This window comes from Cyanistes caeruleus, chromosome 8 (assembly GCF_971803275.1).
Source record: "Cyanistes caeruleus chromosome 8, bCyaCae1.hap1.1, whole genome shotgun sequence".
In the NCBI taxonomy this organism is placed as follows: Eukaryota; Metazoa; Chordata; class Aves; order Passeriformes; family Paridae; genus Cyanistes; species Cyanistes caeruleus.
In genome coordinates this window covers 34,896,355-34,916,820 of record NC_141708.1, presented here as the reverse complement: position 1 = coordinate 34,916,820, position 20,466 = coordinate 34,896,355, and the positions used below count along the sequence as shown (strand labels likewise).

At 49.3% G+C, this 20,466-nt stretch overlaps 1 protein-coding gene across 1 annotated transcript in view; it reads right to left on the bottom strand.

The window, feature by feature from the left end:
* COL13A1 (collagen type XIII alpha 1 chain) overlaps nucleotides 1-2,233 on the bottom strand; it is a 104,826-nt gene extending 102,593 nt beyond the window's left edge. The window contains exon 1 of the mRNA XM_086900198.1: nucleotides 1,910-2,233. The gene's annotated coding sequence lies outside the window, so the exon portion shown is untranslated. The remainder of the gene's footprint in view (nucleotides 1-1,909) is intronic.
* Between the last annotated feature and the right edge of the window lie 18,233 nt (nucleotides 2,234-20,466).

Below are 20,466 nucleotides of genomic sequence, written 5' to 3'. Positions count from 1 at the left end.
AGTGATAAAACCAAGTAAAGCTGGTCTCAGTCTCTGTTGACTCCTGAGACCTGGATGGATTTTGTTGCCATCACTTTGAACTGAAGGACACAAAAGACCTCATTTAGTCTTGCTTCTTCATTCCCTGCCATAAAAGCCAGGAAATGCAGTAATGCATTTAAAAAAAAAAAAAAAAAAAATGGCATTTCCAGTGCCATTTCATTCACTTTGTGCCTGAATTAAATTTATTTCCCAAGGCAATGGAGAAGCGTGAGACAAGCGTCCGTCCTTAATTCCAAATTTCCTGCCATTGCCCAATTTAAACCATAGATTTAACGTTGTTAGGACAACATTTTCTTCTATATGTGTCTTACTATTGATGTTAACCACTTACTGTTTATTTCCCACAGCAGCTGGGAACATGGAAACGTGTACTGAAAGGACTGAGTCACCTCCCTGTTGTCTCACGTTAGCCTTGCACGGCTCATTTTTGACTCCAAATTCAGGAGCCCCTCATTGTGGCGGAAAACACAGACCTTCAAAGAGAAGAAGCAAGCAGCAAGGGAGTCCTGCCAAAACAGGGAAGGCCAACAGAGAGCAGGGATGGACAGTGGACCTTAAATCCTACTAAATGCAAAGCAAATAGCACTGAAGGAAAGGGATCTTCTGCTACTCTGTCTGGTTGTCAGAACAGCAAGGATTCCAGCTCTTTGTGGAGGACAAGAGCTGGGAAGGATGGGGGAGAGCCTTTATTTCCTCCTCAGTTTACACCACCAGCTGGAGGAGAGCCCCCAGCAGCAGCTCCTGGCACCAGCCTGAGGACCCCTCCGTGGACTCAGCTTGGGTTAATGACATCCATCTTCCCTGGGAGCTAGGGATTTGTTGTGGAAACCCTGCCAAAAGAGCCTAACTTTGGCTTCTCTTCCCAAACATTTGTGGAAAGGCTGCAAAGCATCTGCTAGGGCCAGAAGCTGAAGATAAGCCAAAGGCAAGCAGGGATAGATGTCCCATTAGGATTACAATTCTTGCCAGAGATGTGGTGCAGCAGCAGACCCTGGGTCTCCTGGGTAGGGATGGGTAGAGGATCCTCTTCTTCCTTCCCTCCTTTTTTCCAAAATCTTCCTCCAGAAAAAAAAAAAAAAGGGAAAGGCTAAATCTAGGGGGCCCATAGGCACCAGGGGTGTGAGAGCTCAAGGGATCCTTGCTGCCCACACCACTTTTGCACGTCTCCCTTGGTAAGGAGAGGTAAGCAAGGGTGCAAGGAAAACATAATTACCTTCTTATTTTTTTAGGGAAATAAAGGAAAACAAAGATGGAGGATATGAGACTGCCAGCAGGAAAGCAAGGCTTGGCAAAGTGAGATGTAATGAACAGAAAACACCAGTCCGTAGGGCTCTCCACAGGGGACGGCCACAACTGTAATGGAGCCATCAAAAAATTATTGTTTTCCTTAGAGTAACACCTCAAGCTCAATTTACAACAAAGAAGAGAGAGCTGTAAAAGAGTTGGAAGTCTCTTCATCCACTGCTGCTTCCCAGGGACTGCATGAGGCCAGTTCAATTTGCACCTTTTATCACCCCCGCCTGTGTTTCACTTGTTTGCAGGAACCCTCACCCCTAGGCAATAAAACCAAAATTACTGCAGAAAGCAGAAGGTAGAAACTGCTTGCTTGGAATCCAAAGGGGCTTTACTGAGGCGAGAGCTGCCAAAAAGCACTGTTGGACCCCTCTGTCCCTAGCATCCTTCACACAACATTGGAGCAGTACAAGATGAGCTTCCCCATCTCCTCGATTGCTTTCCCATCCATGCCTTTCCTTCTACCTCCACCTGAAAGCCCCAGCCCGACAGGAACCTGGAGGCTGAACCCTAACCCTAACAAAAAAATAAAAATAAAAAAGCCCATTTTGGGTTCAACCCAAAACAAACTTACCAGCTCTACCTGATTTTTTAGCTTGCAAGCTTTTCCCCCAGCTTGGCTGCTTGCTCTTGTCATGGAAGTATAGACCAGCCCTCCAAATTACAACCTGTTTTAGGGCCCAGCTGCTAACCATGAGAGCAGCAAGCCCCTCTCAAAACTTTTTCCATGGTTTGTCTTCTCTGTTTCTGGGAATTAGGGTCCACGTGGCTCCCTGCCTCTCTCCCCGTGCAGCGCTGCTGAGGATGTGAATTGCCTCCAGGAGCTGGTGCAGTCATCAGCCAGGACACATAGCACCTGCATGGAAAGGCAGCATCAGGGGAAATAAAGCTTTTTGCCAGGGGGGTTGATCAAGGTGGATTTTTAGGGGCCTGACTGTGTTAATGATCCACAAGCAGCCAGGAGCACTCCCCAGCTTGTTCCAGGATACCACAGGTGCTTTTGCCCGTCATCTGCATGGTTCTGTGTAGGCAAGAAATTAGAAATACAGGCAGCCCTGCTTCTGTGGGCTGATAATTACTGTGAGCTGATAAACTGCAGCTCTTCAGGCTGCTGTGACCTGCCAAGCACCCCTTCCCTGACCCAGAACTCCTCTCCCACTCAGCTTTGCCTTCAGGAAAAATTAGGCTGAGTTTCAAGCAAACCTGGGCTGAGCTTCAAGTGAGCCTGAGCCAACTCCTAATTTATGCAGTCAGCGTATTGTTTGGGGTCAAAACCATCAGACACATGGAGGCTTTGCCTCATTTCTGCTCCAACCTGCGAGCACATCTGAGACATCCCGGCTGCGATTCTCGGCCAGCAGAGCTCCTGGATCACAGCACAGAGCAGGACTTAGCTGGGAGCTGAAGGCAGCAGGTCTCAGAGGCCAGGCTGGAGCAAAGGGTTAATGCACAAGGGGCCAAGTCCAGCTCAGGCAATTATTTCAGCCTCATGCACCAGAGTGATGAATTCTCAAAAAAAAACCACCCAAACCTCACTGCAGGGAAAGATGCTGTAACTCTTAATTAGGCAGAGTTGTACCTTAACAAGTAACCCTGGTGAAGGCAGAAACAGCCTTCTGAAAGCTGTAGAGGCAGAGGGGCTGGATGTCACCCCCAGTTAGCAGGGGGCAGGGCATGGAAGGTAAAGATCAACTAGGAAAATGCTTTTTTATTTAAGGATACTCCAAAGACTAGTTGCATTTTACAGACACTGGGGTATCAGAGGGGTTATCATAGGTGTCTGCTACACTGCAGGCATAAGGTGCTGGTGATACTTAGCTTTGCCCCTTTTTCTCTCCTTCCAGTCCCTTTTGAAACATGAAAATTGACTCCTCTCCTGGTCACTTCTTGCAGGGCAGGACAGAGGAGACTTGCACGGGGAACAAGGGCCAGAAAAGCCCTTGACTCCTTTCCACAGCAAGGGGAGGGCTGTGCATCCAGAGCCCCTCTGCTCCCCACACGCTGATGGAGGCTACTTGTACCCCATCACTGCCGCCAGAAAGGCAGTTCCAAGTGCAGGAAAAGGTCTCTCACCTCACAGCAGATCTGCCAGGTGAAGTGCAGAGCAAAAACCCAGAGTTTCCTTTTGAAACCTCTATTCCACTCCTATAAAATTCACAGAGGAAGATTTGGCACCATAAAACACCAAACCACCTTAAATTAGCAAAAAGGGACGGTAAATTAAACCAGTATCAGGACACTAAGGCAGGACACCCCCATTCTCATAAATTTTAGCAACAGCACAGCTGGAAAAATTGGTCAAGCTTCACCAAGAACATCAGTTCCATGCAAAAAATTCCCATATACGTGTGGCATATTGGTGTGATGTACAAAGTACATTCAAGCCAGCCCTTTGCAGTGTCAGTACAACAGGGAAACCATTGTCTGCAGTGGCCAACAAGGGGTCTGGAACTGCTTTCACAGCAAGCACTGGCCTAAAAGTGGCTACCAAGGAATTGTCACAAAGGTTGCCATCTCAGTGGAGGAGGACAAAGGAGAACAGCTCTTCTCTGGGAATTTTGCTCATTTTTATGAGAAAGTTTAGTCTTGCTGGGAGGTTGCATTTATATTGTGGCTGAAGGACTGCTCCAAACTGGAGACCAGTAAGTTAAACAATCTCCCCAGCTTGTCTTTGTGCTGCAAATATGTTCCACAGTGCTCCAACAGTTTGGGCAACAGTGGGGCTGTGTGTCATGTATTATTCCATCTGGAAGAAGCATTAACCACAAATAAGCAAATTTGCTTGTTCTTTACTGCAAAGAAAGAAAAGCCTTGCCAGAGCAATGCTCCTTTCCACTGATGACAGATGTTTTGGGCATGCTGGGGTACCAACAGCTGCATGGCAAACCAAGAGTCACCCTCCTCCACCCTGAGGAACTGCCAAGTTTTATGGGCTGAGATTCTGAAAAACCAGAAAGAGAGGGAAGGGAAAAGATATTTTTAAAAACTGATATTAAAATATATTTTTAAAACTTTTAATGTGACTCAAGTTTAATTTTTCCCTGGGTTTCTGACCTGGTGTCCCTGTGGAGTGAAGCTTACCCAGTGGGTCTCCTCTCCTCCTTGCCCTGCCAGTTTTTGCAACCTTGGGCAGCTTGCAGGCGAGGAGCTGGCCAGGATAGCTGCCTAGTTGAGGATGGAGGCACAGGCACAAAAGCAGGGTCCCCTGTGGACCATCTGAACTGCTGCTTGAGGGAAAAAAAAATCCCCAAATTGGGTGATTGCAAACTTAAGTGCCAGCCCCACATTCCCTGTATCTATACAGGCCTTCTCCTCACCTTCTCATACACATACAGGCCACTGCTCTCCCTCTTCCAACCTCCCACGTGAGCCAGGGGGACGAAATGAAATCAATAAATAACCACTGTTAGCTCCTGCATTTTCAAAGTGGCGCTCAGGGATTTGAGTACATGCAACTTTCATTAACCTCATTTAGAGTCAAAAACGTAACACCTTGGCCACTGCTCTGCAAACACTGAGACTTTGCTACAAGCCACTGGTGCTGGCAAGCCCTCGCTGTTTCTGTGCCCAGACCAAGGCTGAGGTTTGGGTTTGTTGTTTTTCGTTGGTTTTTTTTTTACTGCTTTGCTTGGGTTTTAATTGGGTTGGGTTTGTTTGGTTTTTTTCAAAGAGGAACAGTTGGTGTCCTGAATTTCTCATTCCCCCATTATTGTTTTTGATTGCTGACATTATTCAGAGGTGATCTAAGATCCAAGACCATCACATCCCCATATGTCAAGGTTTCAGCAGCAGGCTGACAAAGTGCTCTGTGCTTTACTGCTAACCTGCCTCTGCTTGGAAGGGACACTCAGACAGTCTTGTTTCTTGTGGAAGGTGCCCGAAAATTGTGTGAGCCAGGAGGTCCTGGCTCAGTGCAGGAGAGGGTTTAGGTACAGACTCTGCTTCCTCTTCCAAGGCTTGTACATATGCAGATGTTTATTCCAGGATGGGGACAGAAATCAGCAAGAAGATAAAACTGACAGGAGGCTGAGGCTTCAGGGCCTCTGAGACACTGCATGGTCACCACAGCTCTCCAAGAAACTGGGAGCAGGTACACGTACAGACACACTGGCCTCACAGTGCAGCTTTTGGAGAGCACATCCCCTCTCCCATTCCACAAATCCAGAGGATTTCCACAAAGAGGATAACAGGGCAGGGCACTGACAGTGAGTGCTGCCCCTCGAAACAGGAGGGCAGGGAGCTGTATCCATCCCACCCAGCTCTGGCAGTCAGGAAAACACTGCTGCATCCCAGCAGCACAGGCATTTGTCATTCCTTCTATAAACAACCCTTTCTTTACACCAGATGAAAACCACAGGCTCACTTGCTGCAGGCATTACTGAGCAGAGCATTTCGGATTTCTGTATTTTTCCAGCCTTGATAGGAAAGGGATGCAATCAGGAAATTAAAGCAACCACGGTGCTCCTTGTCTTGACTCTGAGTGGCACTGAGCAGCTCTCCAAACCATATCTCAGTGGCTGATCAGGGTGTAAATGCTGTACATTTACACCCTGACCAGCCCAGACCTTTGACTGTATCTTTCTAGAGAAGCTTTAGAAAATACAGGAATTCTGTTCATTTTTGGGAAGGCCTTTCCAAGAATACTAATTTCTAACCAGGTCTGGGTGCAGAAGAAAGGAGAAAGAGCCTTCAAAAAAAAAACTTCCAAGATGTTCAGCAGCAATTTTGGGAGGCAGGTGAATTGTTCATAGAACCCTGGAATGGTTTGGGTTGGAAGGTACCTTAAGGATCACTGTGTCCCAAATCCCTGCCACAGGCAGGGACACTTTCCACCAGACCACATTGCTGCTCCTGGCCTTGAGCGCTTCCAGGAATGTGATATCCACAGCTTCTCTCAGCAACTTGCAGAAGTGCCTCACAGTAAAGAATGTGTTTCTAATACCTAACCTAAATCTACTTTCCTTCAGCTTAAAACCATTCCCCATTTGTCCAGGGAGTTGCTGCAAGGTTTTCCTTTGTACTCATTTTCTCTTCTTATCTGCTAGAAAGTAGATGAGAAGAATAGAGAAAATATTAATTTCTCTAAAATGACAAATCAAAACCAAACATTTTTGTGAGAAAAATGGCAAAGAAGGAAACATGTATATGTAAATTTCTGAATTTTCACATAACTGAAAACCCTATTTCAGGTAAAGACACTTACATGAGTTCATTCCCATGGAAAAAAAACCCAAACATAAAACATTTGTAACACTTTTGTCAGGATGTTTTTAAACAAATGCCTTTTGTTTAAAGAAATTCAGCTGCATCTCGAGCAGTTTAGCACATGTAAAGAAAGTGTGCAGGCTGTTGGCAAAGTTATTTCTCTGTCAGAGCAGTTGCAAGGATTTCTTATTAAAGAGAGCAGCTCTGGGCTCTTTTCCTCTCCCACAGCATTACCAGTGTGGATGATGAATCCAAGAGCTGGGTCAGTGGAAAAAACCTCATTATTCTATGCATTAGCTAAAAAAAAAAACCCAAAAAAAACCTGTGCAAAGACTGGTTTTGCTCAATGAATGACTTATCTTGGGCTACACTTAAGCCAAGCTTTCAGGTGGTGTCTGGAGATGAGTGAACAAACCCCCAAAGTCTGTGTTTGTACACATGGATGCGCTTCCATACACCTGGTGATAAAAGAACGAGGCAATCTACGCCGGACAGAGCCCCTGGCACAGGAAGATACACGCTGTTGTACACAGCTGTGGAGCACTGGAGTTTATGAAACCCCCTTTTACTACGTCCTCAGACATCTGGCTTAGCCTCTCTGGTGTCTGATACAAGCTGTACTCACACAGTGTTCCCCCTCAAGCACGTGGAAAGATTGTGCTGCTTTTTAACCTTTTTATAAGGTCACCCATTTTTTTCGAGCCCTGAGAGAAGTGAAAAGCCTTGGGGTTTTCTCTCTCCCTGCCCTTAGCTCAGGCTGAAGCCAGGCAGTGAGGAGGACACATCAGGCACCTGTACACAGAAGTGCTGCCATGGTAGCTCACTTTTTCTCTGTAATAAGCCAAACCCCTCACCAGACAGAACTGCATGTAAATACCGAGTTTCTGCTCAGTTGTGCGCCTGCATCCGATTGCAGAGGGGTGTAAGTGACAGTAGAAAACACCACCTGAGGTGCAGCAGCACACACCTCTCTCACCATCAGCCTTCTCCTCGCATAGCACGGGATCCGCCACCCTAAAAATAGGCAGCAGTTCGACAGCTGATCCCCACACAAAGGGCCCTCCGTATCCCAGGAATTCCACACTGCTGACAGACAGGGGAGCAGCCCTGCTTTGTGCCCCGAATCCCGCTGTCAGCCCGTCTGCCCCGCCGAGCGCCGCAGCATCCCCACAGCTGAGCTCGCTGCAAGCCCCAGCAGATGCCTCCCCCCATACCCTGCTGCCAAAAAATCCAGCATGGATTTACACCAGCCCAGAAAAAAATTGGGCTTTTCTTATTCTCACAGGCTGGGTTGATTTTCCATAGAACAGGTCTTTCCACTCCTTTTCCTTCTTCAGCCTAAATCTGTTCTTTTCACCAAGTCATTGTAGCCTTATGGTGGTGCTTTACAGCATCCGTGCAAACTGCTCAGGGCAGGACATGTTCATCACAGGAGTCAAAGTCCAACAGTGAGCTAGGAGACAAACCCAGACCCCAAACAGCACAAAGCTGCCTGAAAGGCATCAAAGTGGTGCCACAGGCAGGGTTATGAAAATTTATGGTAGTTTTTTTCCAGCAAGCTTGGAGAGGACTTGCTGCCTGCACCACTCTTAGTATTTAAATACCCTTGGGCTGCCAGGGCTGCTGTGGCAAAACATTACAACACCTCATCAAAGCCTCCAAAGCCATCAAAGCATCGTTAGGTTGGTGGTTTTACTCTTACCCTGAGAGCAGGTAGGAAATGGAGCATCTGGGGACAGCAGGGCCTGAGAGGGAAGCCCAGGCCAGCCAGAGAGGGAAAGAGGAGAGGAAAAGCCTAGGTGAGGCTGGCCAGAATGACCAGTGGGCAGGAGGACAACCAAGGACCCCACAAAGAGCCCAGGCACTCTGCAAGAGCAGTGGGCAAGGCTGGATAAGCCTCGACCCGGGGCAGCACATGGCAGGTATCACCATAAATTACAAGGGATAGAGCTGAGACAAGCAGAGCACCTTTTTTGGGACAGCAGCAGCCTTGTGTAGGAGCTGTCTGGGCAGTCAAGACAGGAGCTGGCTGCTCCAGGCTCCGGCTGGGGGGTCCATCTAAGTGCCACCTGCTCTGGCCAGTCAGCAGCACAGAGTGAGCCCACTGCAGATGGACAGAGGTCCAAAACAGGCTGATAAATGCCTTATCTTGTCATTACGTTATCCATATGCACTTAAAGCCCGGAGCAGATTTCACTGGCTCCCCAGCTGCGATTCCCCACTCGCGCCTGCCAGGCTGGGCAGCAGAAAGGTGCGAGAGCTGCTCTGACACCAAATCTCTTTGTTGTCTATTTATACCCTGCCCTCTGGAAACAGCTCACTAGCGGCTGTCACTTGGTGTCTTATCTCCCCTCGCTTTGCAAACTGGCTCCTGGCAGCCCACAGCACCCCTGCCACTGCCTGGGAGGCTGCTCCCTTCCCACTCACTGGGGGTTTTTTTGTTTAAAAAAAAAGAGATCATCACAAGGCACTGTTTGGTTAAAGACAAAAAGGCAGGGCTTTAGTCTTCTTTGCAAAGGCATAAGGGTTTGCCAATGGTCCCGAGATCCAAGCCCTTGCCTTCATCTTCATTCAGAAGTTGACACCTCCTGCTGCAAAAGTGGGTACCTAAATAAAATTCATCACAATGAGCTCCAGCCAACCTTGCTTGCATTGCTTTAGATCCCTAAGTCCTTTAAAAATAATTTCTGTATCATTATTCTCATTTTATAAAAGGCAGAACAGAGGCACAACGGAATCAAATGACTGCACATACACACTCAAAAGCCATGATCCCAAAGCCTTTGAGCTTGTAAGGCATCAAGAGCACCAGGTGAGCAGTGACTGACCCATGGATCCACACAGCACCCACCTCCCTTCATGTCCCTTGCTGTCAGCATTTGAGGCCTATTCTGTTCACACCTGCAGGGACTTCCACAGGAGTCAAACCACGTTCACCAGCCACGACACAGTATTTGACTCAGCTCAGAGAAATTTCCCATTAAACCATCTCTCCAGCAGTGGCTCGTGACACAGCCTCCCTGACAGAGCAGGCCCACGGCAGCATCAGAGGCCAGCACCACATGGGGATGTGTCCCAGGGAAGAACCGTGGTGCACTCTGCTGGGAACCAGCCCCCAGCCCTCTGTTAATCCCCATTTTTCCCCAGTTCAGCCAGCAGACAGGCATCCAGGCACCAGGACTGACAGACAGGGGGTTTTATGAGCAGCCCATGTCTCTGCACCCCAGGGGGCCTCCAGCTGTCTCTGGAGCTGCTTGCAAAGCCACAAGGCCAGAAAATGTCAGCTGGTGCTGGGGGAGCCCTCCCTCCCCGTCTCTTGTTGCAGGGTCAACTGGTGGGGATGGAGGAGGATGAGGAGGGCAGCCATGGGAAGCAACAGGGCTGTTGGTACCTGCTTGTCACAGAGCAGCAAAACAGCCAAAACAGGCAGTGAGTAGGAGCAAAGCAAAACTGGGTGCTGTGGCCCAGGTGAAAGGAAGTCAGTGGGGTACCAGAGATTAATGATCTCATCCCAGCAGCAGGGACATGGACAGGAAGAGTGATCATGACCCAGGAATCATCACAGAAAGGTCTGGGTTGGTGGGGGCCTTAAATATCATCTGGCTCCTCTCCCCAGCTATGGGCAGGGACACCTTCCACTAGAGCAGCTCATAGCCCCATCCAGCCTGCCCTTGAGCACCTTCCAGGATGGGGCATTCTCATTTTGTCTGGGCAACTTGGGCCAGTGCCTGACCACTCTCACAGGGAAGAATTTATTTCCAACATCTAATCTAAGTCTCTCCATTTTTTGGTTTAAAAATGTTCCTGCTTGTTGTACCACTACTACACTTACTATTTGCCTGTGTAAAAAGTCACTTTTATAAGGCCCCTTTAAGTACTGAAAGGCAGCACTGGGCATCACTGGGGACAGGTTTGCCGTCAATCCAGGAGTCCCTGCTGTCACAAGAGTCACTACTGCAGCTTCCTGAGCACCCTCTTCCTTTCACCCAGCCTGGTTTTCTCTCCCAACTATTCACCCATCCTGCCTCCCAGCTGCCTGTCCTCGGAAACGGGCTGGAAACGCGATCCCAGCTCCGAAAAGCTGCTGCCATCTCCTGGAAAGAGGCTCCTTCCCTGGAGAGTGGTGAGAGCGTTCTGGGACTGCCAGGACCCAGGCCGGAGGGGACCTGCGGCCACCAGCACCTGCTGCTCCAGGGATGGCCTGATCCCCACACACCATGTCACACCCCTCAGCCCAGGGACCCAGGGTGATGCCAGAGAACAGGATTACAGGCTTGTACCACAGAGAGAACGGGTGGGGACCGCGGGGACAAGGGCTGGGGCCACCCTTGGTGTCAGCACAGCCTTCAGGAACACGCTCCTTCCCTGTAACTTTCAGCCAGCACAAAGAGGAATCAAGGCACAAGGGTTTCATTCTCCTCATCCCGAGTGGAAAATCAGAGCTTTTGAGCACAAGATGATTCCCCCACACCAGGCACCAGGACCCCATCACCTCCAGAAGGCTGAGGGAGGAATCACTGTGCTTCCTGGGTCTCCTTCCCTCTGCAGCACCCCGTGGGCTATGCCCAGCTGCCCAAAATATATCCTGCCACTTCCACAGCTCCACACAGAGATAACTGGCAGTCCCACAAGCCTCTCTCCAGTACTGATAGACATTTTCATAAACACATCTGGCAAGCAGCTCTGGGATGGATTTATTTTTCCCCTAAAAAGAAGAAAAAAAAATTGAAGCCATCTCTTCCTGATGCTACGAGACCGAGGAGTTCAAATTGCCTTCCCCGAAGAGCGGCGCCCGCCAAGGCACAGCTGATGGCCCCACACTGGGCTGTGTGTGCCCAGGAGCTCTGAGCTGGCCCAACTCAACGTCACTGCAGTATTTATATCCTTTTATTATGCTTTAAACCACCGGGGAGAAACAGGTGCAGAGCTGTCTGTGAAAGAGTGGCCAGCAACTACCCCCCCTCAAGCCCTGAGCTGTTATATACACCAGCACTGACACAGGCATGAGGGAGGACAGAGCTGGGCCTTTTCAATCCCCATTGAGTGCCAAAATCATAGATGAAATCAGTCTGGGAGGAGAGCACACACCAACACACAGTAAAGATCTGATGGGTAGATTAAATACAATGAATCTGACAAGGACACCATGCTTCAGCCCATGCAGCGGTTCAGAGGGGTCACAGTCAGCTCTAGATACCCCCAAGTGCCTAAGGGAATCTTTTCTGGGCTTCTTTGGCAAAGAAATCACTTCTGCCCTTCCACTGCCACTCCAGGGGTGCAGATTTAAGGGGATCTGATGTCTCAAAGATGCCCAGAGCAGGGTGGAAAGGCTGTTTGTGGTGTACACAGGGCTTGGGCTGTACCTCTTATGGTGTTTCTCAGCCAGCAGTCCCTGGGTGTTTGCCAGGGTGAATCTGTCATTCCTCTGCAGAGAGGCAGGGATGTCTCCTTCAGGATAAAACAACTCTTCTGGACACAGACCAGCCTCTGCCCATTTGAGATCCTCTGACAGCTACCCATCTTCTTCCTTAGAAGGAGGATGGTTGGCACATTTCCTTGAGGAATCTCCAAGGAAATACCCTTTACAAACCAGAGTGGAGCCACAGCATCCTCCAGGGAACAGGATCAAAATCATGGCCCAGGATGGGTAGGTTATTGCCCTCACCCCAGGCAGGGTGTCACCATCTAACCTGAAATAAACCTGACCCAGAATTTCCCAGGGCAAAATCAGGGGAAAGCTGGAAGACACCAGTAGTTTTTTAGCCTGAAGTCAGCTGAAACAAGAGTCAAGTGCCCTCACTGAGCAGATCAACAGTGCCACAACTTGGATTGTGTTTGGGGACACCTCCCAGACCTGTCCAGCCAAAAACACACCAAATTTAGCTTTGAAACCCAGCTTTTACAGGTAGAGACATTACCCAGTGCTGCACCGTACTGTATAACTCCAGAACAGGATAAATCCAGGTGACAACTACCATACTGAAAACAAGCCCTTTTCCTTCCCTTCCTTCCCAAGCAGGGGAGGAGCAGGGGAGATCAATGTCAGAGCCTCCTGCAGCCCAGCACCTCATAAATCTCCCCTCTGGAAAGCAGGGCAGCCCCACTCTGCTCCCAGGGAAGAAAGCAGGTATTGTTCAGCCCGGGCCCAGGTACGCCACGGGGAGCGTCTGCGCCGAAACCCGAACGCGTGCGCTGTGAAAATGCTGCTGTGACAGCCAGCACTGACAAAGGGCCGCAGCTTTCCTCCCCACCAGGCTCCAGGGAATGGAGCTTCCCAGCCCTGCATCGCTCCACGACGGCCATGAGCTTCGTAATGCGTGAAATGGAAATACCAAGATCGAGTTCGCCTCCTCCGCTCCCCTCCTGCGCACGTGTTTGGGGGTATCTGTTGCTGGACAAAGCTGGGGGGTTCTGTTTCCCCCAGCGCCATCCCCAGCAGGTTTTTGTAGCCCACCTACCAGCATCCTTCTCTTAGACTTCAAGGCAAAGCTCAGGGCACCTTTCCACCCCAACAGCCTGGATTTGCAGATCTATATAACATCTGGCTCAGCAAGGGGAGACCCCAGTCCTCGGTGTCACTGCCATGGGGAAAATGCTTCCTCTCCCTCCACGCACCTCCCCTGGGAAACCAAAGGTCAGGGGAGCCAGAGGGAAATTTATGGGCTTCCCCTCCTAAAAGACTTCTCCAGATGGGTCTCCAGTGGTGGATTTTTTTTCCAGGTGAAGGGAGAGAGGACGAGGGAAGGAGAGGTGGGGAGATGGGTAAGGGCAAGACCACAGGTCACGCTTTTCCTCTCACAGCGAGCTCATTGGGCAGAAGGACCGGCGAGCGGCCAGGCTGCTATTCCCTCTCAAGCCCTGGTGGCAGCAGAAGATGTCAGGCTCAACAGCATGCACAAAGCCAGCCCAGGCTCTGCACTCTCAGCTCACACCAGACCAACAGCAGAAATCCCCATCACAGCAGCTGGAGTTGCCCCCTCGAAAAGCTCCTTGTGCACACAGCAATGTTTTGGTGATTTGAAGCACCAGCCCACGCTGGGAATCAGCAGTGTTTTGGCTGCACAGAGGCACTGCATTGTGCATCACCCTGCCTCTATTTCAGCCAGACCTGCAAGCGCCAGCCTCGCCAAAGCCCTTGGGCAGCAGGGTGACATTATTTCAGTGCCCCTGCTCTTCACAGCCGTCACCTGCGGGCACAGCAGGACTACAAGCATCATCCAGCTCCCCCCGGATTGCCTGTCAGGAAGAGGAAATGCCACGCATTTTCCAGCTGCTTGTCCGTGTGCCAGGTCTAAGTGCCACCCCTAAAAATACCCCACGGGAAGGAGAGATGTCAGCGGGCTCTCACCCACTGCAGCCACACGGTTATTTTCAAATGAGGCAGCAGCATGAAACAGCTCAGCGAGACCCAGCCTGGGCTTTTTGCTCCTCCCCACACGGGTCAGACGGTGGGAGGACAGCATCACCCACCACAAGGCAGCAGCAGAGCCACGGTAACACACTCAAACTGGCAAGGACAACATCCCAGAAGCTGCTCTCAGCATCCACGGGGCACACCAGGAACTTTGAACAGTGCTTCTAATGAAATGAAGCTCCGGCAACGCTCCCTTTCTGACCAGTGGTCAGCCCTACATTGCTTTAGTCCAAAAAATTTTTGATATCTCTGGTAAAAGATATCAGGAACCTCGCTGGCTTCCCCAAAAGCCACAGCCTCCACTCCTCAGTAGAGATGGGGCAGTGGCACCCACACAGAGCAAAGCTGCTCTGTTTGCATCAACATCCAGCCACAAAAAACATCCCTCAGCCGCAGACATGTGCACCCAGTAGACAACAGCTTCCACACCTAGAGCAGCTCTCCTGGTTTTGGGTTGTTTTTTTTTTTAACTGAGCAGTGCCTTATTTCCAGTTCTGGCTTATTCTGAATAAATCAGGATGAAATCATGCAAGTCACTAAGAATTTCCTTCTCGTTTTCAGCTGCTTTCGTGCCCCTATCAGGAAGAGATGGCTGGGACAATTCAGGGAGGCACCGGGCTGAGCTGGGTGTCATCTCCCTGCAGCCTGAGCCGTTCCTCTGGGAGATTTGCACCTCTCAAAAACTGGCACAATCCAGGGCTATCACATTGCCAGCACTGAGCAGGCAGAGCTCAGCAGTGCCTCTTGCCTCCCCTCCAAAACACATCCCTGCAGTTGGTGGTACCCACATAATTCTCCTGACATCGCTCTGAAACGAGGGGGAGCTTTGCCATTTGCTGTTGAAGCAGTGCCACCCTCTCACCCCAGCTCCTCACAGATCAAGGTGCAAAGAGCACCCACCCACAGCAAGATGGACAAAACACCCTGGGAGCATTCCCAGGGCCAAGAAAGGCAAAAAAGCAGATAGCTCAGCAGCCTCTTTGAGGGTGGGGCTCATCTGCAAAGGCAGCAGAGCCCACCTCTGCCTGCAGCCAGGAAATAGCACAGGCAAAACTTTGCTGCCCAATTAATACAGAGAATTTAAGAATTTAAACTTAGAGAGTTTAAATGCCAGGCTGGCTAAGCAGGACTCCACAGTGCTTATTTAGAGCAAAATAATGTACTTTTTTTTTCTGTGCAATACATTTCTGTCACCTCTTTGAAGCCACCTCAAGCCCTGCTTGAATGTCTGGACACTGCAGGCCCACCTGATGCCTCTGAGCATCCCAGGACAAAAGGCTTCTGTGAGGATGAAGCGGGTGTCCAGGGGTGGGAGCGCAGAGGCCACCAGGGGCACATGTGCAGCTGCCCCAGATCCAAAGGGATGCACTAGCACGATGGGGAAAATTGATGATGATGAGGGAAGTCCATCAGGCTGCGTGCTGGCCCCGCAGATTGATGGCCTCTGCAACGAGCCACACATAATGGCCAAGTTCAGGCTGCAGTGGCCAGGAGCTGAAAGGCAACAGTCATAAATAAGCTGGGAAAAAGAGGGAAGACAGAAAGCTGGCAGGGATAAATAAATACTCATCCTGCAGCAGGGCTGGGGGTAGGCACAGGAGGCAGGGCTGCAGCAGCAGAATGGGATGCAGCCCACGCTGGGATGGAGATGCTGCCACAGAAGTGGCTGTTTTGGGGTGAGATCTCCCCATTTGATAGCACTGAGTTGTTTCCTCCCCAGATCATCTTTTCACTCCAAACCACAGCCAGCTGCCAAGTGAGGGGGTGTGAAACACGATCTTCCCCCAAAATACAGTGCGGGGAGACAAAAGCAACCAAAGGTGCTTGGGACAAGGGATTTTAGGGTTATAATCCCTCCATTACCAAAGCTCAAACTCAGTCTGAGGCTTCCAGGACCTTGGGCATCTCAGCAAGTTTCTCCCTGGGCTTTCCTCATCACCTTCCTCAGGTGACAGTATCAACCTCACACCATTTCCCCTTCCCTGAGAATTTATTCCCCCAGTTATTGCCCAACAATGAATAGGGGAGATGGGGGGAGCGCAGGGAACGGAGATGGAGCTTCCCCTCATTGTCCCCCATCTGCTTCATTCAGGACAGTTAACTCTTCCCCGGTGTAAATAATCCCCTTTGCATGTTTTTGTGGTCTTTTCTCTCTTTTGCTCGTCTCCTCCGTTTTGTCAGGAGAAACCTTGCCCAAAGAGCCGCGGTGATTTACTGCTGCGTTAACAAATGTCAGAGCTGGGGAGCCTTGTAGGAACCGCTCTCTGGCAGCCTGCCTGGACAAACACACTAAAAGTCAACCCTGGCGTGGATACTTGAGGAATTAGTGTCCATACAAAGATGCTTTAAATACAGGGAGAAAGACGGGGGGTTTTTACAAGGGAGGCTTGAAAGCTTTCTCCGGGCTGTTTAACATATGGTGCTTCTTCCCTGCACCTGCCCCCTCACTAGAGCAGCTCCTGGATCCCCATCCTTGTCTCTGGACCCAAATGCCACTGGAGGTGCTGTCCCCAGTGGGTGCTGCCAGTGTGGCAGGGGCTGAGCCCACCTGCAGGGTGGGGGTTTTGCACATCCATGCTTTAACAGGTAATTTTGCCCCAACCCTCTTCACCAGATGGGCTTGGCTGGGAGTGGACATATCACAGGGCAGTCCCTGCTCAGCCAGGCAAGGTTCCCTGCTCGCTACCAAAAAAAAAAAAAAAAATATATATATATATATATATATATATATATATATATATATATATATATTTTTTTTTTTTAATGCAATATGTAGGGAGAATTATTTTTTAAAATCCATTAATCAAACGTTTTGCTCATGAAATCCTTACATCCAGCTCAGCCGTAGTGGAGCACAGACCCAGGGTACCCAGGCAGGGAGAACCCTCAGGAAAACAGAGATGCAGTGGCAAAAATAACAGTGTTTAAAAACTCTCAGTATTTCCTCAGTGGCTGCCAGGAGCTCCTCAGCCCTGCCTGTGTTTGGCTGGACCCTCGATGCCTTCAGCCCACAGCCCCCACCGCTCTGTTATTGTCATTTGCTCAAATCCCAGGTGCTGCATTAGAGAGGAATATTTTGCATATGCGTTGTCTGTATGTTTTAAAAGTTAATTCCTCCTCTACCACCTTCTGCTCAACAGATTTGTCCAGCATCACTGTAGAAAGCAGCCCCGTGCCAGGAGAGACACACTCAGCCTTGCAAAGCATGGCCAGGCAATGTTCCCTGGCCGATGCCAAATTTCCGAAAAAAAAACCAAAAACAGAATATAGAGAAATACTGTGACCTAAAATTAAAAAATGAAGGAAAATAAATACCCCATGGGGCTCTCAATTGCACAAAACATTTTTTTCCCAAGCAAATCCATTCCCATATATGCTCTGTCTGGGGTGTGGCCGTGCATATATGGGAATGGATTTGCTTGGGATGCAGAGGTGGATGGGGAAGGTTCTGGAAAGGCAATTATAAGAACCAATGTGCTGTAAATCTCCTGCATTAAGTGGGATATCATAGCCTGTGGTAATTTAGCAACTTAAGAATCATCATGTTGACCCAGCTGACATGATGTTACCTCAGTTTACCTCTGCATTCTCCAAAGCACAGCTCCCCACCCATCCATCGGGCAAGACCCACAGGAGCACGCTGGCAATGGAAGGAGAAGTTGGTGTTAGAATCCAGAAATGGAGAGACATTTCTCTGTTTGTCCTATCCTCAAAAAGAAATATTAATCCTATTTGTCACTGACAGAAAAACTTCCAAAATATCCCTGGGTAAATCAAGATTTATAAAAAATTAAGTAAAAAAATAGTAGAATGTTTAGGATGTCACTGAAGTGAAAAATAGAGATTTTAGAGTGTTTAATACATGGAGTAAAGATGGAGAGGAAAAAATGTGGTTTTTAGCTCTCCTTCTTCCTTCTTCTCCAGGATTCTGCAGTTTTTAAGAGCACAAAGAGTGATTGGTTGAAAGTCAGTGACAGTTTTAATTGTGTAAGTAGATATAGAAAACTCATTTGTTAATTTATAAAAACAATACACCTGTCTATTGTTAATTGGGTAAAAATGGATATAAAGATGAAACAGCCACGTAGTTCAGAGCTGTTTTGTGCCATCAGAGCCAAAATGTGCCAAGCTGTAGTGATTTGAATTTGTGCAAGAAGTCTGGAGAGACCTGCCAAGTTTTGTGATAACATCCTAATAAACACAAAAAACGAGATCCTAACAAGTTTGAGAGTTTTGTTCAGAGAACTGGAATAAGTAGGACTCCCCTCAAAGGGAGGATCCCAAAAGAGCTCAGCCCAAAAGAGACTGAGAAATCCAAAAATAAAGAAAAACAGCAGAAGAAATACAGCAGAAGCGAGAGAAGAAAAAGAATTAAAGAAGTTACACTCACCACAAAGGTTTGCCAGGGAGTGGGAACAGGAAGATCCAGCCAAACTTGCTCACGCAGAGCACAGCTCACCTTTCCCAAAAACCACATTTTCTGGATGAAACCCTCTTCCCCACACCATGATGACTTTTCCCCAGCCAGCCTCTCTTCCTACCAAAAAGCTCTTCCTCCATCAGGTGTGTACCAACAATTCAGGAAGGGAATATTTCAGGAATTTTAATCTCCAAAACAGCCAGGGTGTGGGGGGCAGAGGGGCCTGGGAAGCAGCTGCCCCACCTGCATGGAGTAGCTGTCTCCCCAAATTTCCACCCTTCTACAGCAGCAGTCCCAGGCTGGGCTTAGAGACAGACCATGGGTGTGGGAGAGGCTCCAGTTGAGGCTGCTCAGGGTCATTAATGTAAATTAATGCCCTCAAAGCTTGACATAACTATGCCAGGGGTCCTGTCCCTGCTGGGACTCATCCTTAGGGGCCTCACAGATCTGTGTGGCCCTGAGCTGTGCATGCCCCTTGCACTGTTCCACCTGGTTAATGCTACACCCAGCCCCTCTGGACAGCGCAGGATTAGTGCTCATAGACTTTCTTTGCCCACCCCCAAAGCACAGTCCAGAGTTCTTGCCCTGCAGAGCCTTCATTGGCTGAGCTGTGGTCTATAGGGCAGATCCCCAGGGCAAAAAGCCTCTTTATTTGCCCTGAGGATCTATAAAGCTCAGGTGGGGCATGAGCCTAATCCTAGGGGAAGCTCTGGCTGCGCTCCCTGCCGCAGGAAGCCCCAACACCTTCCCAGTGCCAGCTCATGCCAGCATCACCCAAACCACCTCTGCAGCCAGCCTGGGCTGGGGCACCTCTGACAAAGGCCAGGCTGTTCCTCACCTCTGCAGCATGTACCACCATGAGGCTGGGGCTTTTCCATGGGACACCCATGAATGGGTCCCTGTTCCGCGCCTGGACGAGCACGGAGGTTCCAGCCCCGGCCGCACTTCGTAACTCGGGGTTTTATTAGCCCCCAGCCTCTCTGATTCCGAGAAGCTCTAAAAAGAGGCTTTGATTTCCATGGTGTGGTTTTTCGGTTGTTTTTTTTTTTATTTAATTTGGGAGTTAAAATGCCTTTCGTCATCACGCACAGCAGAGTAGAGTTTACAGAAAATGGGAGGGGAGGGAAATGAAAGTAATTGGGGGGAATTACTGGAATGTGCAAGGCTTCTCCAGACACATCCCAGCCACGGGAAAGGAGCTTCAATCCCATCTCACAGCAGCAGGAAAAGCTCTGGCTGCCCAATAAGCATTTCTCAGCCTTTTGGGGGCACGGAGAAGCCCCTCTGCACAGACCCACTGCAGAGGTGAGGTGGGCAGCCCTTAGAAGAGGCTCAGGGCTCCCAAAACTCAGCTCACCGGCTTGTCAGAGCCTTTATTAACCCCCAGACTCACACAGAGCAGGAGCGTGGCCACTTAGTCCAGGTGAAAAAAGCCTTTCAGCTGAAAAGTGAAAAAAAAATAGTTAGGAATGGTGACTGGAGTTAATAAAGTCATGAAAGCTGTATAAGAGTAACAAGTGTTGAGAAAGGGCTCTTTAACTTCTGTTTTGATACAAATATTAAACCAAAAGTATGGTTGCTGTGCAATAGTGGTTGAAGTACACCCATCAGGTTGTTCTGACACAGGTCACACAGTTTGGCTCCAGAGAGATGAGCCCCATTGACCAAGGCACATTCACTTGAAACTGAATTCTTTAAAAACCTTGTCTGTATATATAAAGATATAAAAAGAACTGGAAAATAGTTTCTGGAAAATAGCTTCTAAGAATGTGAAAATGCTGGGCCAGTCTGTACCTGGCTGATGCCCTTCCAAGGTGTCCTACAGGGCAGAGATGTCTTGGAGGGTCTTGAGGGTGAAAACAGAGCTTTACTTCAAAATGTCCTATAGGAAAAACACAGCTCCCCAACCCTGCTTCTACCAAACTCTGTTTCCCCTGGTGAGGTTATCCTGGGAGGGGTTGCACCAACAGTAATCAAAAAGCCACAGGGTTCCCCCATCTGTGTTTTACAGGACTGACCTTGCTGGGGTGAAAAGTACAGGAGGAGCAGTGGGAAAGGCAGCGCAGCCCCTTCCCCTCCCGGCTGCTTGGAT